The sequence below is a fragment of the Gnatocerus cornutus genome, unplaced genomic scaffold, assembly GCF_029298725.1.
Source record: "Gnatocerus cornutus isolate USDA-ARS CGAHR unplaced genomic scaffold, icGnaCorn1.1 ctg00000253.1, whole genome shotgun sequence".
Lineage (NCBI taxonomy): Eukaryota > Metazoa > Arthropoda > Insecta > Coleoptera > Tenebrionidae > Gnatocerus > Gnatocerus cornutus.
In genome coordinates, this window is record NW_028275572.1 from 17,501 (window position 1) to 32,500 (window position 15,000).

The 15,000-nt window shown below is 40.3% G+C and overlaps 3 non-coding genes across 3 annotated transcripts in view; all 3 read left to right on the plus strand.

Moving 5' to 3' along the window:
* Positions 1-9,816: 9,816 nt before the first annotated feature.
* On the plus strand, positions 9,817-11,737 carry LOC148165665 (small subunit ribosomal RNA). Its single transcript, XR_015771276.1, has one exon. It is a non-coding gene; the product is annotated as a small subunit ribosomal RNA (ribosomal RNA).
* A 1,622-nt stretch (positions 11,738-13,359) lies between these two features.
* On the plus strand, positions 13,360-13,516 carry LOC148165666 (5.8S ribosomal RNA). The gene has a single exon (XR_015771274.1). It is a non-coding gene; the product is annotated as a 5.8S ribosomal RNA (ribosomal RNA).
* Positions 13,517-14,174: 658 nt separating this feature from the next.
* Positions 14,175-15,000, plus strand: part of LOC148165667 (large subunit ribosomal RNA) — a 4,039-nt gene continuing 3,213 nt past the window's right edge. The window contains exon 1 of the ribosomal RNA XR_015771273.1: positions 14,175-15,000. This exon is cut by the window's right edge and continues 3,213 nt beyond it. This is a non-coding gene — a ribosomal RNA (large subunit ribosomal RNA).

Below are 15,000 nucleotides of genomic sequence, written 5' to 3' on the forward strand. Positions count from 1 at the left end.
AAATTCAAGAAAAATACGTAAATTAACCCAGAATCTTGTAATTTTTGACATTTCTGAAGTTCCAGACCTGACACATAGATGGCGCCATTTTAGGGTCAGTTAGGTCAAATTATGCTTAAAATTCAAGAAAAATACGTAAATTAACCCAGAATCTTGTAATTTTTGACATTTATGAAGTTCCAGACCTGACACATAGATGGCGCCATTTTAGGGTCAGTTAGGTCAAATTATGCTTAAAATTCAAGAAAAATACGTAAATTAACCCAGAATCTTGTAATTTTTGACATTTATGGAGTTCCAGACCTGTCATATAGATGGCGCCATTTTTGAGTTAAAATAGGCGCCAAAATTCAAAAACAATATGTAAAATAAAGGAAAAAACAGTAATTTTTGACATTTCTGAAGTTCCAGACCTGACACATAGATGGCGCCATTTTAGGGTCAGGTCAGGTCAAATTATGCTTAAAATTCAAGAAAAATACGTAAATTAACCCAGAATCTTGTAATTTTTGACATTTCTGAAGTTCCAGACCTGTCATATAGATGGCGCCATTTTTGAGTCAAAATAGGCGCCAAAATTCAAAAACAATATGTAAAATAAAGGAAAAACAGTAATTTTTGACATTTCTGAAGTTCCAGACCTGACACATAGATGGCGCCACTTTAGGGTCAAAATGGGCGCCAAATTTCAAAAAAATATGTAAATAAAGTAAAAACCAGTAATTTTTGACATTTCTGAAGTTCCAGACCTGACACATAGATGACGCCATTTTAGGGTCAGGTCAGGTCAAATTATGCTTAAAATTCAAGAAAAATACGTAAATTAACCCAGAATCTTGTAATTTTTGACATTTCTGAAGTTCCAGACCTGTCATATAGATGGCGCCATTTTTGAGTTAAAATAGGCGCCAAAATTCAAAAACAATATGTAAAATAAAGGAAAAAACAGTAATTTTTGACATTTCTGAAGTTCCAAACCTGACACATAGATGACGCCATTTTAGGGTCAGGTCAGGTCAAATTATGCTTAAAATTCAAGAAAAATACGTAAATTAACCCAGAATCTTGTAATTTTTGACATTTCTGAAGTTCCAGACCTGTCATATAGATGGCGCCATTTTTGAGTTAAAATAGGTGCCAAAATTCAAAAACAATATGTAAAATAAAGGAAAAAACAGTAATTTTTGACATTTCTGAAGTTCCAAACCTGACACATAGATGACGCCATTTTAGGGTCAGGTCAGGTCAAATTATGCTTAAAATTCAAGAAAAATACGTAAATTAACCCAGAATCTTGTAATTTTTGACATTTATGAAGTTCCAGACCTGACACATAGATGGCGCCATTTTAGGGTCAGTTAGGTCAAATTATGCTTAAAATTCAAGAAAAATACGTAAATTAACCCAGAATCTTGTAATTTTTGACATTTCTGAAGTTCCAGACCTGACACATAGATGACGCCATTTTAGGGTCAGGTCAGGTCAAATTATGCTTAAAATTCAAGAAAAATACGTAAATTAACCCAGAATCTTGTAATTTTTGACATTTCTGAAGTTCCAGACCTGTCATATAGATGGCGCCATTTTTGAGTTAAAATAGGCGCCAAAATTCAAAAACAATATGTAAAATAAAGGAAAAAACAGTAATTTTTGACATTTCTGAAGTTCCAGACCTGACACATAGATGACGCCATTTTAGGGTCAGGTCAGGTCAAATTATGCTTAAAATTCAAGAAAAATACGTAAATTAACCCAGAATCTTGTAATTTTTGACATTTCTGAAGTTCCAGACCTGTCATATAGATGGCGCCATTTTTGAGTTAAAATAGGCGCCAAAATTCAAAAACAATATGTAAAATAAAGGAAAAAACAGTAATTTTTGACATTTCTGAAGTTCCAGACCTGACACATAGATGGCGCCATTTTAGGGTCAGGTCAGGTCAAATTATGCTTAAAATTCAAGAAAAATACGTAAATTAACCCAGAATCTTGTAATTTTTGACATTTATGAAGTTCCAGACCTGTCATATAGATGACGCCATTTTAGGGTCAGGTCAGGTCAAATTATGCTTAAAATTCAAGAAAAATACGTAAATTAACCCAGAATCTTGTAATTTTTGACATTTCTGAAGTTCCAGACCTGACACATAGATGGCGCCATTTTAGGGTCAGTTAGGTCAAATTATGCTTAAAATTCAAGAAATATACGTAAATTAACCCACAATCTTGTAATTTTTGACATTTCTGAAGTTCCAGACCTGACACATAGATGGCGCCATTTTAGGGTCAGTTAGGTCAAATTATGCTTAAAATTCAAGAAAAATACGTAAATTAACCCAGAATCTTGTAATTTTTGACATTTATGAAGTTCCAGACCTGTCATATAGATGACGCCATTTTAGGGTCAGGTCAGGTCAAATTATGCTTAAAATTCAAGAAAAATACGTAAATTAACCCAGAATCTTGTAATTTTTGACATTTCTGAAGTTCCAGACCTGTCATATAGATGGCGCCATTTTAGGGTCAGGTCAGGTCAAATTATGCTTAAAATTCAAGAAAAATACGTAAATTAACCCAGAATCTTGTAATTTTTGACATTTCTGAAGTTCCAGACCTGTCATATAGATGGCGCCATTTTTGAGTCAAAATAGGCGCCAAAATTCAAAAACAATATGTAAAATAAAGGAAAAAACAGTAATTTTTGACATTTCTGAAGTTCCAGACCTGACACATAGATGGCGCCACTTTAGGGTCAAAATGGGCGCCAAATTTCAAAAAAATATGTAAATAAAGTAAAAACCAGTAATTTTTGACATTTCTGAAGTTCCAGACCTGACACATAGATGACGCCATTTTAGGGTCAGGTCAGGTCAAATTATGCTTAAAATTCAAGAAAAATACGTAAATTAACCCAGAATCTTGTAATTTTTGACATTTCTGAAGTTCCAGACCTGTCATATAGATGGCGCCATTTTTGAGTTAAAATAGGCGCCAAAATTCAAAAACAATATGTAAAATAAAGGAAAAAACAGTAATTTTTGACATTTCTGAAGTTCCAAACCTGACACATAGATGACGCCATTTTAGGGTCAGGTCAGGTCAAATTATGCTTAAAATTCAAGAAAAATACGTAAATTAACCCAGAATCTTGTAATTTTTGACATTTCTGAAGTTCCAGACCTGTCATATAGATGGCGCCATTTTTGAGTTAAAATAGGTGCCAAAATTCAAAAACAATATGTAAAATAAAGGAAAAAACAGTAATTTTTGACATTTCTGAAGTTCCAAACCTGACACATAGATGACGCCATTTTAGGGTCAGGTCAGGTCAAATTATGCTTAAAATTCAAGAAAAATACGTAAATTAACCCAGAATCTTGTAATTTTTGACATTTATGAAGTTCCAGACCTGTGACGCCATTTTAGGGTCAGGTCAGGTCAAATTATGCTTAAAATTCAAGAAAAATACGTAAATTAACCCAGAATCTTGTAATTTTTGACATTTCTGAAGTTCCAGACCTGTCATATAGATGGCGCCATTTTTGAGTTAAAATAGGCGCCAAAATTCAAAAACAATATGTAAAATAAAGGAAAAAACAGTAATTTTTGACATTTCTGAAGTTCCAGACCTGACACATAGATGGCGCCATTTTAGGGTCAGGTCAGGTCAAATTATGCTTAAAATTCAAGAAAAATACGTAAATTAACCCAGAATCTTGTAATTTTTGACATTTATGAAGTTCCAGACCTGTCATATAGATGACGCCATTTTAGGGTCAGGTCAGGTCAAATTATGCTTAAAATTCAAGAAAAATACGTAAATTAACCCAGAATCTTGTAATTTTTGACATTTCTGAAGTTCCAGACCTGACACATAGATGGCGCCATTTTAGGGTCAGTTAGGTCAAATTATGCTTAAAATTCAAGAAATATACGTAAATTAACCCACAATCTTGTAATTTTTGACATTTCTGAAGTTCCAGACCTGACACATAGATGGCGCCATTTTAGGGTCAGGTCAGGTCAAATTATGCTTAAAATTCAAGAAAAATACGTAAATTAACCCAGAATCTTGTAATTTTTGACATTTCTGAAGTTCCAGACCTGTCATATAGATGGCGCCACTAAATTATGTTTTCGACTAACAGGTGGCGATACCAACATTAATAGTTACAGAAAGCTGTAATTTTTTTGACTTTCAAGTTTAGGTAACTGTTCTACAGATGGCGCCAGCATTGCTACAAATACAGGAACCTGTAGTTGTTTTTTGACATTTGACATCTTGACCTAATCTATAGGTCTAAAGATCAGCAATAGAATGGACTTCAAAGTTGATAATAAAGCTTTATTTTTATTATATATCGTAAATGGATTGTGTTTAAGCATAACGTTTGAATGGTTATGCAACCGCGGAAACTAATTGTTGCCGAACTTTCGTCTTTCCTTTGCATTCTTGAATAACGGAAATATAGATGGATTATTTTTGTGCATGAATTTTAAATTGTTATGCAACCATGAAAACACTAATTATTTTCTTTTTTCGGAGTTTTTTCAGATTATTGAAAGTCTGACACAAAACCTGTCCGTAACTGCGGCGTTCTCGCCAAACGCTACAGCTTGAAAAATCTAAAATTCGCATAGTCTAAATGTCCGAGAAAAATCGAAATTAAATGAAAACGAACAAAAGTTCGGACCGAACTAACATTAATCGAAAGTGGATGTCATAATTTTAAGTCCCTAACTAAACGGGATCTAAAACCCTTTCGAAACTGTGGCGTTCGAATTTTGATGAAAATTATTCCAAGTCCAAAGTCGGAACTGAAGCGTTCACATTGAACGCTACAGTTTCGAGAATCTATTCGGAACTGAAGCGTTCATATTGAACGCTACAGTTTCGAGAATCTATTCGGAACTGAAGCGTTCACATTGAACGCTACAGTTTCGAGAATCTATTCGGAACTGAAGCGTTCACATTGAACGCTACAGTTTCGAGAATCTATTCGGAACTGAGGCGTTCACTTTGAACGTTACAGTTTCGAAAGGACAAAATTAACAAAGACCAAAAGTCCGAGAAAAATTGAAATTAAATGGAAATGAACAAAAGTTCGGACCGAACTAACATTAATCGAAAGTGGATGTCATAATTTTAAGTCCCTAACTAAACGGGATCTAAAACCCTTTCGAAACTGTGGCGTTCGAATTTTGATGAAAATTATTCTAAGTCCAAAGTCGGAACTGAAGCGTTCACATTGAACGCTACAGTTTCGAAAATCTATTCGGAACTGAAGCGTTCACACTGGCGATTGCTTATGCAACCATGAAAGCAGAAATATGAAACGCTACAGTTTCGAAAACTCATTCGGAACTGAAGCGTTCACACTGGCGATTGTTTATGCAACCATGAAAGCACAAAAATGAAACGCCACAGTTGCGAAAACTCATTCGGAACTGATGCGTTTACACCGAACGCTACAGTTTTGAAACCTCGTTCGGAACTGATGCGTTCAAAAATGTCGAAATTTTTACAAGTCCAGTTTCGGAACTGTAGCGACTGCATGGACTTAGCGCGAAAAGGACACATTCAGTGGGAACTGTAGCGGTAGGGACCCGTAAAAAAAATAATAAAATATTTTATTTTTTGCTTTTTACCTTCCGTATACACATTTTTTTTTTTTTTTTTTTTTTTTTTTTTTTTTTTTTTTTTTAAGTCCAAATTGGGAACTGTAGCGGTCAACAGAAAAAAAAACTTTTTCCATCAACCACATACAATTCCCATTTTTAATATAATATTATTATTTATATTAATATTATAATTATTCATAATATATTACTGAACATTTGCTTCTCCTCAGTTTCGTTCTTTGGTTTCCAATATCATTCACTTGATCATATTTAATTCAAGCTTGTTATCGGAGGAGAAACAAGTCTTTCACAATTTTCACCAGTTCTGCTTACCATGTGACGGATCTTTTGTTTTTCAACGGGCGGAACAATAATCGAGATTTTTACTGCTTGGTGTTTCGGGCTTTGTGTTTTATTTTATAGATCCGTCACATTATTCAAGTAAATTATTCAATTCAATTTGTCGTCTGCATTAGAGTCAAGATTATTAATTTCATCTCATTTGCAGACGACTTTGGATAAGAGCACTGGGTGGTCACGTTTTTTAACTAGCGGTGAATTAGCTAATTCGTTCGCAAAATGCACGTTACAGGCGGACTAATTCACATTTCGCTATTCATCGAGAAATTTTTATTCACAGCGGTATATTGTCTTTCTAGAGATTTACCACTTTTTATTTCATCGATGTATTTTTATTTTTAATTTAGCATAATATCATTAAACGGTGGTCGCGATGTACGAGAGGTAACAGATCGTACGGACGCGCACATTTGATTTCATGTCAATCCATTCATCGTGCGTACTTGTCCGTCATCGCTGCCACTTACCATCAGTACTCCCTATATATGCCGCCGCGGCAGCGATCAGCTCTGAATCGCTCGATGCGTGAAACGATCGAAATCCCATAGTGCGCCGGCCGCTCGCTATGGGCGAGGGGTAGAGTAAAACGGTCTGATCGCTCGGTGCAAAAGTCCGTTTGGGTACTTAGAGACGGAATTTTAAAATTCTGATTTCGCAGATCAATTTCAAGGATTATTAGGACTCGAATGCTGTCGACCATGTTTTGTAAAAAAAGTTTTTTACGTTTTTACGGCAATTTGACTGAACGCTACAGTTTCGAAAAAAAGTCGGAACTGTGGCGTTCGATCGAAATTTTTCCAAGTCCGAAGTCGAAACTGTAGCGTTCGAACAAAATTTTTCTAAGTCCGAAGTCGAAACTGTAGCGGTCGACCAAAATTTTTCTAAGTCCGATTCGAAACTGTAGCGTTCGAACAAAATTTTTCTAAGTCCGAAGTCGAAACTGTAGCGTTCGGCGCTCATTCGTCTAAGTCCGAACTCGGAAGTGTAGCGGTTGACAAATTTACATTGACCAAAAGTCCGAGAAAAATCGAAATTAAATCCAAACGAACAAATGTTTGGGTCGAACTAGCATCGATAGAAGGTAGATTTTATAATTTCAAGCTCCTAATTAAACGGGATCTAAAACCCTCTGGAAACTGAGGCGTTCGAAATTTTGATGAAAATTTTTCTAAGTCCGAAATAGGAACTGTGGCGGTCGAGCGAAATTTTTCTAAGTCCGTAGTCGAAACTGAGGTGTTCGAATTTTTGATAAAAATTTTTCTAAGTCTCATGTTGGAACTGTGGCGGTCGAGCGAAATTTTTCCAAGTCCGAAGTCGAAACTGTAGCGTTCGAACGAAATTTTTCTAAGTCCGAAGTCGAAACTGTAGCGTTCGGCGCTCATTCGTCTAAGTCCGAAGTCGGAAGTGTAGCGGTTGACAAATTTACATTGACCAAAAGTACGAGAAAAATCGAAATTAAATGCAAACGAACAAATGTTTGGGTCGAACTAACATCGATAGAAGGTAGATTTTATAATTTCAAGCTTCTAATTAAACGGGATCTAAAACCCTCTGGAAACTGAGGCGTTCAAAATTTTCATCAAAATTTTTCTAAGACCGAAGTAGGAACTGTGGCGGTTGACCGAAATTTTTCTAAGTCCGTAGTCGAAACTGAGGTGATCGAATTTTTGATGAAAATTTTTCTAAGTCTCATGTTGGAACTGTGGCGGTCGAGCGAAATTTTTCTAAGTCCGAAGTCGAAACTGTAGCGTTCGAACGAAATTTTTCTAAGTCCGAAGTCGAAACTGTAGCGGTCGACCAAAATTTTTCTAAGTCCGATTCGAAACTGAGGCGTTCGACCGAAATTTTTCTAAGTCCAATTCGAAACTGTGGCGGTCGAGCGAAATTTTTCTAAGTCCGAAGTCGAAACTGTAGCGTTCGGCGCTCATTCGTCTAAGTCCGAAGTCGGAAGTGTAGCGGTTGATAAATTTACATTGACCAAAAGTCCGAGAAAAATCGAAATTAAATGCAAACGAACAAAAGTTACGGTCGAACTAACACCAAACAAGGGTGGCTGTGATAATTTCAAACCCCTAACTAAACGGGATCTAAAACCCTCTGGAAACTGAGGCGTTCGAAATTTTGATGAAAATTATTCTAAGTCCGAAGTCGGAACTGAGGTGTTCGGTCGAAATGCCGTAAAAACGTAAAAAATATTTTTTTCAAAACACCGTTAACGGCATTCGAGTCCTAATGACCCTTGAAATTGATCTGCGAAATCAGAATTTTAAAATTCCGTCTCTAAGTACCCAAACGGACTTTTGCACCGAGCGATCAGACCGATTTACCCGACCCCTCGCCCATAGCGAGCGGCCGGCGCGCTATGGGATTTCGACCGTTTCGCGCATCGAGTGATTCAGAGCTGAACGCTGCCGCGCTGGCATATATAGGGATAGTAGTGGTGGTATGTAGCAGCGGACAAAAGCGTACGATCGAAATGTGATTTTATGTGCGTCCGATTATCTTGTTACCTCTCGTACACCGCGACTTACCCGTAGTTGGGACGATGGCCGGAATGTGTACCCTGTGGACCCACCATCGTTTGAGGGATGACAAATCTTGCCATTGACCATGCACAGCGAGATTGCGGATGCGGCGAGCGTTTCTATGTTAGCGGTCCAAATGCAATCAAAGATTTTATGTGTTCGTGTCAGAACGACCAAAAATTAACAAATGCGTCAACTCACTAAAGTCCGAGCGAGAATTTTGAAATAAATAAAATTTCATAAACTCGTAACGTGTGAATATTTCTAAAGAGAAATCTCACAATAAACCGTCGCTTTCAATCTAGCGAAGAGTATGGAGAATGTTTGAACTTTTGCTTGTCGACGACGATATTTTTTCTTTACGATAAAATTTCAAGTCGATGTGCCCAAAAATCTCTAAATTTTGAACTGGGAAATTATTTCTTCGTCCGATGAATCGCATTGATCTCTGTTTTTGACGAAAAAAAGACGGATAAAATGCAGCATTCAATCAAGGATATAAAATAAAAGAAAAATTTTCCGTAAAAACTATATTACAATGGAGGATTATGTTTCTACTTTTCGTCCGATGAGTCGCAACAAAAATAAGTAATCCATCCGTCGTTGTTCGTTTAGTCGATCTGAATGCACTGTAAAAATTTATTAAAGTAAAATGTTACGTTGCATTTCATGAATTTTGACAAACGTGTACCGAAATGTGTACAAATTATTTATTTCGACGACGACGACAACTTAGAACGGATGAATAAAATTAATTGTTGCAAGATTCAAACAAGGATGAAAAAGTCATAGAAAATTATTCCGTAACCATGATATTGGATTATTTTTTCTTCACTCTCTCCTCCGATGAGTCGCAACAAATAAAAATCCATAAATCAATTCATCCGTCGTTGTTCGTTTAGTCGATCTGAATGCACTGTAAAAATTTATTAAAGTAAAAATGTTACGTTGCATTTCATGAATTTTGACAAACGTGTACCCCGAAGTGTGTACAAATTATTTATTTCGACGACGACGACAACTTAGAACGGATGAATAAGAATAAAATTGTTGCAGGAGATTCAATCAAGGATGATGTGAGAAAAATGTCGAAAAATTTTCCATCCAGAAAGATCGCGTGGCGTTACGTCTCTTCTTACGAGGTTTTCGTTTCGCAGACACGCACACTTTCTTCAAAACAATAATAGGAAAGTGTTCAGTTTTTTATAAGAGCAGCAGGTGTCTTTCCGAAATTCTACGATTATTGTAGCTTATATGACTAGAAGGAAAGAAAGACTAAAACTCTCTTATTTTAAAACAAGAACGCAGTTCCCTGGTTGATCCTGCCAGTAGTCATATGCTTGTCTCAAAGATTAAGCCATGCATGTCTCAGTACAAGCCAAATTAAGGTGAAACCGCGAAAGGCTCATTAAATCAGTTATGGTTCCTTAGATCGTACCCACATTTACTTGGATAACTGTGGTAATTCTAGAGCTAATACATGCAAACAGAGCTCCAACCGGAAACGGAAGGAGCGCTTTTATTAGATCAAAACCAATCGGTGGCGGTCTCCGTCATCGTACAACTTGGTGACTCTGAATAACTTTACGCTGATCGCACGGTCTCGCACCGGCGACGCATCTTTCAAATGTCTGCCTTATCAACTGTCGATGGTAGGTTCTGCGCCTACCATGGTTGTAACGGGTAACGGGGAATCAGGGTTCGATTCCGGAGAGGGAGCCTGAGAAACGGCTACCACATCCAAGGAAGGCAGCAGGCGCGCAAATTACCCACTCCCGGCACGGGGAGGTAGTGACGAAAAATAACGATACGGGACTCATCCGAGGCCCCGTAATCGGAATGAGTACACTCTAAACCCTTTAACGAGGATCAATTGGAGGGCAAGTCTGGTGCCAGCAGCCGCGGTAATTCCAGCTCCAATAGCGTATATTAAAGTTGTTGCGGTTAAAAAGCTCGTAGTCGAATCTGTGTCCCGCGCCGCCGGTTCATCGTTCGCGGTGTCAACTGGCGTGCCGCGGGACGTCCTGCCGGTGGGCTTAGCTCGAGAGGGCGGCCCAACTCAATCCCGCCGCGGTGCTCTTCATTGAGTGTCGAGGTGGGCCGGCACGTTTACTTTGAACAAATTAGAGTGCTTAAAGCAGGCTAAAACTTCGCCTGAATACTGTGTGCATGGAATAATGGAATAGGACCTCGGTTCTATTTTGTTGGTTTTCGGAACCCCGAGGTAATGATTAATAGGAACGGATGGGGGCATTCGTATTGCGACGTTAGAGGTGAAATTCTTGGATCGTCGCAAGACGGACAGAAGCGAAAGCATTTGCCAAAAACGCTTTCATTGATCAAGAACGAAAGTTAGAGGTTCGAAGGCGATCAGATACCGCCCTAGTTCTAACCATAAACGATGCCAGCTAGCGATCCGCCGACGTTCTTCCGATGACTCGGCGGGCAGCTTCCGGGAAACCAAAGCTTTTGGGTTCCGGGGGAAGTATGGTTGCAAAGCTGAAACTTAAAGGAATTGACGGAAGGGCACCACCAGGAGTGGAGCCTGCGGCTTAATTTGACTCAACACGGGAAACCTCACCAGGCCCGGACACCGGAAGGATTGACAGATTGAGAGCTCTTTCTTGATTCGGTGGGTGGTGGTGCATGGCCGTTCTTAGTTGGTGGAGCGATTTGTCTGGTTAATTCCGATAACGAACGAGACTCTAGCCTGCTAAATAGGCGTATTTCGACATCCCAAAGGCCCGTCGATCCTGGGTTCGCCCGGTGGTCGTGCGCGGTTTTTACTGTCGGCGTACAAACAATTCTTCTTAGAGGGACAGGCGGCTTCTAGCCGCACGAGATTGAGCAATAACAGGTCTGTGATGCCCTTAGATGTTCTGGGCCGCACGCGCGCTACACTGAAGGAATCAGCGTGTCCTCCCTGACCGAGCGGTCCGGGTAACCCGCTGAACCTCCTTCGTGCTAGGGATTGGGGCTTGCAATTGTTCCCCATGAACGAGGAATTCCCAGTAAGCGTGAGTCATAAGCTCGCGTTGATTACGTCCCTGCCCTTTGTACACACCGCCCGTCGCTACTACCGATTGAATGATTTAGTGAGGTCTTCGGACCGGTACGCGATGGCGTTTCGACGTCGTCGATGTCGCTGGGAAGATGACCAAACTTGATCATTTAGAGGAAGTAAAAGTCGTAACAAGGTTTCCGTAGGTGAACCTGCGGAAGGATCATTAACGTGTCCTCGTACACACGAATTTTGACATATGTATAATTTATTATTATGCATTTTCATTTGATCGTGTCGATGTACACTTTATGTTTTTACAACACCGTCGTCGATGACATGGAGTCGACGGCACGATCTTTTGTCGTGCCGTTGCTTGTTTCTTTTTGAAACACCGTGTGTACGACGTTTTGAACTACGAATCGTACATATTCGGAAAAACAATAGCGTTACGCTGGCCCGCAGCGCCGGTCCTTGCGATCGAGTTTTTCACCTTTTTTGAACGAGAAAAACCGAATTCGCTCGGGCATACGGCTGTTTCTTCGGGTACCTAGATTTTTTGATTTTTTTTGTACTATCTCTCGATCTTTTCCAATGATGGAAAGAAGGAGGGACGCTTTCGGTTTTTCGACCGGATCGCGGAAAGTTGTGAACTCCACCGCGAAAGTCGAAAGACGTTAGAAGTCCTCTTTTTTCGGACACACGGAGAGGATGTAGCAGAGTAGTCGAGAAAGAAGAAAATCGCAGGTGTCGAATTAGGTTACGACACCGTGGGTTTTAAATGATTTACGCCCGGCTACGGGACCGGCGAGAAACGCTCCCGATTCTACGATTCGCGTGAATGATGTTCGTCGTTAGACGCTTCAAAGAGTTTTTTGAAAGCGCCGTTAAACGAGCGATCGCACACACATCACACCTTGCTTTTTTAATGTTTTTGGTAGATGTGGTAAAGTGATTTCGTTAGAAACGGTAAAATTCTCTTTACGGAGCGTACGACTGCACCATTTCAAAATTATATACACCGTCAATCGTCATTAAGTCACGATATAGAACGGTAAACTTGAGGATTTTATGTTAGACGCTCAGTCTGGCACGTCTATAAATTTTTTCGTCAAAATTCACGATCTGTCTTCGGTTTGGCGACGAAAAAATATAGAAAGAAAATTGAAACACGAACACAAAGACCGCCCGCGAAAATCTCTTTTCGCTTACGGCGGATACTAATTCGCTTTTTCATAACGAGTACGATGATGTAATGATGTGTTCATTCCGATCGATCAAAAACCGTCTCTTCGTCACACTTTTTAAAGTGCTTGACACACACACACGCACACTAAATGAAAGACACAATAAAGGAAAACTACCGAAAATGTAGTTTATGAGAGAAAGCAGCATTATTTATTAAAATTATTGCTGAGAAAAAGGAAATTGGCAAATTCCTAATTAAAATCGTATCGAACATGTCCCATCTTCACACATACATGCTCGTACTTTGCGTGTAAAAGCGGAGACCGCGTGAAAAAGAAAAGTGCTTCTTTTTCGGTGCGCGGATACAAATTTGTGTTTGGGTTAATATTTTTTTTAATTTTTTCGTACGCGTAAAACTGAGACCGACGATCGCGTTCCCTTTCAGACGAGAAAGTACGGACGAAAGACAATTAAGAGCGAGAATCATAAATATCCATACCACAACACCGAAATTTTAGACGTGGCACGTTTCGGAACCACGAAGATCATTTTCGTTTCGGATGTACGCACGTACGCAAAAATTTTTGCAAGACGTGTATAGACAGCTGGACGATCGGCATGATCGGGGTTCTTGTGGAACGAGCGTTTAAATTTTAAAAAGATTACCCTGAACGGTGGATCACTTGGCTCGTGGGTCGATGAAGAACGCAGCTAATTGCGCGTCAACTTGTGAACTGCAGGACACATGAACATCGACATTTCGAACGCACATTGCGGTCCTCGGATATAATGTTCCCGGACCACTCCTGGCTGAGGGTCGTGTCAATTTCAAAGACTGCTCGGTTTTCGTTTTCGGACGAAAACGTCGGAGCGTGTTGGATGTGTTGCGACGCGTCGAATAGGTACTCATTAATGTACGTGATCGTCACTTACGTCACGATATAACGACGCACGCCTCGAACGTGTGCCGAGACGTTTACTCGAGCGTGTTTTTTCGTCAAAAAGGACGGGACGGGTATGCTTTGTATTTTTTTTTACAAAGTCCGTCGGACGTCCACCTTGCGAATCATAAATACGAAAGTGTTTACGTCGGCACATGTTCTTGCGTGGTGTGTCGTAGAATCGTGTGTTTGTGTGCGTTTCTCGTGCAGCGAGTAAATTTGCGCGACATCTTAAGACGCGAAAGCGACCAACTACTACTTGTTGTAGTTGTTGGCTGGTCTTTCGGCGTAGCACGTCCTATTTCTTCAACATGTCGTCATTTAAAAAAAAAAAATGGCGTTTTAAGGTTGAGAACGTTATAGACGGTCGTCGTGTCCGAGACGTGTAATGCAAATCGCGACAGACGTCAGATCGTAAGCGTTTCTGTAAACTTAGCCATTTTTTAAAAAGAAAAATGACGAACACGTATAGCAAGGAATGGGAGACGTGTCGTGATCGTCGAAATGACCGAATGAAAAATTTTTATTTTTCATATGCGACCTCAGAGCAGGTGAGACTACCCGCTGAATTTAAGCATATTACTAAGCGGAGGAAAAGAAACTAACTAGGATTCCCTCAGTAGCGGCGAGCGAACAGGGAGAAGCCCAGCACCGAATCCCGCGGCCGAAACCGGACGCCGGGAAATGTGGTGTTAGGGAGGATCCGTCATCCCGAGATCGTGCGGCGCGTCCAAGTCCATCTTGAACGGGGCCACAGCCCATAGAGGGTGCCAGGCCCGTAGCGACCGCTGCCGATAACGGGAGGATCTCTCCTCAGAGTCGGGTTGCTTGAGAGTGCAGCCCTAAGTGGGTGGTAAACTCCATCTAAGGCTAAATATGACCACGAGACCGATAGCGAACAAGTACCGTGAGGGAAAGTTGAAAAGAACTTTGAAGAGAGAGTTCAATAGTACGTGAAACCGTTCAGGGGTAAACCTGAGAAACCCGAAAGGTCGAAAGGGGAGATTCAGCGTGACTCGATGGCGGCGCTGGACGATCGTGTGACAGATGGCGTACGCGTCGTTTGCACCTTTCGTTTTGTCGATCTGCCGTCGAACGCGTGCACTTCTCCCCCTGTAGGACGTCGCGATCCGTTGAGTGCCGGTCTAAGGCCCGCGGTGGAGCTCGTTCGGACGGTTCGCCGTTCGCCGAATGAACCCGTGGTGTTTCCCGATCGGCTCGCTCGACGGTATACAGATGGCGCGGGGCCGCTACACAGTTAGCGTCCGACCTTCGGCAAGCGCGCCCGTCGTGATGGTGATCGGACCTGGTGCCGGTCCCGTCCCCGGGTGGCTGTTCGCTGAGGTGTTCTCGGACAGACCTC